Source organism: Morone saxatilis, unplaced genomic scaffold (assembly GCF_004916995.1).
Source record: "Morone saxatilis isolate NCDOM2014 unplaced genomic scaffold, NCSU_SB_2.0 Contig21, whole genome shotgun sequence".
Classification (NCBI taxonomy): Eukaryota; Metazoa; Chordata; class Actinopteri; family Moronidae; genus Morone; species Morone saxatilis.
This window is the reverse complement of record NW_023339774.1, coordinates 500,873-504,303: the sequence shown is the minus strand read 5'-3', so window position 1 is coordinate 504,303 and position 3,431 is coordinate 500,873. Positions and strand designations below refer to the sequence as shown.

The window sequence follows — 3,431 nt, the reverse complement described above, 5'->3', positions numbered from 1 at the left end:
ATGAATTGGCGCTATACAAATAAAAATTGAATTGAATTGAATTGAATTGAATACATGTCATGCCTAGAATTAACACTTATTACAGGAATTATTTTTAAGAAATGCCAATTTCAGAGTATTATGAAGTTCATCTGTTTGTTAGTTTGACTTGAGGGGTTGTTCAGGAAAGACGCGGGCACAAGGATCACTCTTTCCCATCAAGGCTCACTGGTTGCGCCTGACAAAACAACAGCTGAGGCTGATGAAGTATGCCTACAGCTGACTCTAATGGATGTTGAGCAAGCCTGACAGAGTACAGCTTAGACTGATTATAGTATACAACTCTGACCACATTGTGTTGATTCTGAAAAACTGAGCCTATAATGTACTGAAATAATTATCATACTTTAACACTCGAATAGTACTGGTATAGACTGGAAAATAACCTCCCTGGCTGGAAGATTTGGCAGCGGACTCTCAAGTAGGGCCGACCATCACAAAGAAATGTGGGAAACACTCCTGATGTATTAGTGAGCACACATTCTGCGATGACAGTCTCAACTGGAAGATCTTGTGTCAAAGATTAAAATATCTTTATTTTTTACTCAAAAACATCCGTCACGACTGGTTGGCTGACTGAAACCTTTAAAAACAACACAGCTGCTGTGTGTGTGTGTGAGTGAGTGAATGAGAGAAAGAGAAAGAGAGAGAGAGAGAGAGAGAGAGAGAGAGAGAGAGAGAGAAAGCGTAAGTATGTATTGTGTGTGTCCAGTCTGGCTTTGTTAGCCATGCTATGTTTGGGTTTTCATCTCACACAGTCAGCTGTGTGTCTCCTGCAGTATGACCTGACTCTCCCTCACTCACTTTCACTACGGAAGCACCACACAGTGTGTGTCATTCTGCAGCGCGTTTCCATGCACACCAACACTGCACTTCCTGCTGGTCATCAGCTTCAAGGCAACAGGTCAAGTTAAAGCTATGATCTGGAACATTTCCTCATTAAACTGTCTATAAACTCTAGAGCTATGTTCTATATGTAGTTAAGGTGTGTACTTACATTATCCCAAATGTTTCCAACAATGCTCAAACTCAGAGAAATCTGTCTGACTTTTATTTGTAACTCTTTATCAGGTGTTTTTATTTTTTTAATCATCAGTCTTTTGTTTTTTAGAAAATGAGACCTCCTTGTTTATAACTTTGTGTTTTTTTTTTGCTTCCAGTATAAACCTCCCTAACCATGAACACTGATGGAATCCTAACCGGGAGAAGCTGACTGCAATGACTGCAATGGTGGTGAAGACAACAACTCCCATTATCCCACGCTACTTCACAACATCATCAAACTTGTCTTTTGTTATTATTTGATGTCAGAGACCCCCTAGTGGAAGAAATGTAATAGGATTTTATTCAAAACCTTCACTTACAAATTGTCTCCACAATTTAACTTGATTCTAATTTCTGTATCAGTTGTTGTAGCACTAATTATCATTTCCCATGTAAGCACAATGATTGTAACTGCAGTCAAACTACTGTAGTTACAGTAGTGTGTATCCTACTCTACAGAAGTTAACTGCACATTCTCTGCACCTGTTGGAAGCTATCCATTAGTACTAAGGACATAATATTACATCACAGTGAATTATATTAATTCCAACACTTACGAGTTATGGCACGTCAGCACCTTTCAGCATTTTTACTTACCCAACCAACACGGTTCCTATCAGTGCTTTCATTTTAAAGCCGCAGGAAGTAATTGGTTTTCATTCAGGTCCGGTGGATTCTTGCTAATACAATTAGGAGCACTAGGAGGAGCCAGAGGAACCTGAATTTATCACACATAATCTGTCATAATCAATTTTACAAAAAAAAAAAACATACTGCAGCTCCATCTGTTTTACTTCAACTGACACTTAAACTTCATTGAATATTGAGACTTCCAATTCTATTCAACACTTCCACCTTTAATGACCACTTCAACATCTTTCAGTATTTCAAATCAGATGCAACTTCAAATCTGCATCTTTTCTTTTAGGAGCATCAACTTCAGGTAGTACTTCCAAACAACATTTTAAAACATCTAAAGAAGTCCAGGTGTACCATTTAGGAGGCTCTATTGGCAGAAATGTAATATATTAAATTTAATATAATTTGCAGGCTACATACTGGGAGCACTGGTTCATTCCATATTACCCACGTGTTATAAACACAATACCCAAGACAAAAAACATCAGAAAAGGTCTGCAAAATGTTAACCTTTCCTCACAGTTTCAACACTTGCAGTTGGTGGTCTGGAAACATGTGAATGTGTGTGTGTGTGTGTGTGTGTGTGTGTGTGTGTGATTTTGGCAGGTGCAGCTTATTATACCATTAAAGTCTCTCTGGTACTATTTGTTCAGTCTTTCTCTAGTGAGTCCCCTACTACTCTTAACAGGAACAGGTGGTGCATTTGGAAAATTGGTATATACCACAATGAAAAGACAAGGGCTCCATGTAGAGAATATAAAGTAAAGCTTTGCAATACATGGTAAAAGTCAATGGTTCAAGATTGCAAAAGGACCCCAGTGGCATGTTCTTATAAACTCTCATAAATCCAGTCATACAGATGGAAAGCACACCAGCAATCAAGTAGAAATCCAACATAAGTGTAAAAAAAGTGGCCATCATATGAATATTATAAAGGAAAATTTTAGAATTTGTCATCTTGGGTGTTATTGTCATAATTGACCCTTCCTAAGCTTCTTTTGATACCAAAATTTAAAAATGGTTGAAAGGCACATTTCAAGTTTGCCCATTTCAGCAAAGTGTTAGCTAACTAACAAGTTGTGTAAATTAGCTAGCTAAATAGCTACTGTTCTGCTAACATAAGCCTTGAGATGGAACTAGCTACCTATAGGATCTTTATTTGAAAAAAGAATCCTCTGCAACAAAGTTAGTCTTATCCTCTATATGGGGAAATAGCTTTTCAGAAAGATCATTTTTTGGGTCAACCAGCTGGAAGCTAATCACAGTCCTATATGGATACTGGAAGAGAAATCTTACAGTTCTCTCTTAATTGTATGTTCACCTCTCCTTATGATTGGGAATCCCACCAATCATATTGTTTCTCACACAATAAAAATTTGGTCCCAATTTAGGAAATATTTCTGATTACAGAAAGCATCAATCTTAAGTCCCATCGCCTCTAATCCCGCCTTTACTCCTTCAGCTTTTCAACTGAGGCACAGAAATTCTATCAGAAGCATCAATTACTTTTACTTAACTTAACTTATGACTTTTTCTAACAACATATTTCAGTTCCTCATATTAGACATTTTACTCTGAAATGTTTCTGCTCCTGGTTCTGTTTCTGTTCCTGAGAACTGTAACAGATACACTCAACACTATATGCATTAAAAATTATTTTGTTTTGTGATATTGGTATCATCATATCAATTCTCAAAAACACTGTATTG

At 37.2% G+C, this 3,431-nt stretch overlaps 1 protein-coding gene across 1 annotated transcript in view; it reads right to left on the bottom strand.

The window, feature by feature from the left end:
* Positions 1 to 3,431, bottom strand: part of LOC118332336 (multiple epidermal growth factor-like domains protein 10) — a gene marked incomplete at its 3' end in the record, with an annotated part of 46,645 nt that overhangs the window by 42,524 nt on the left and 690 nt on the right.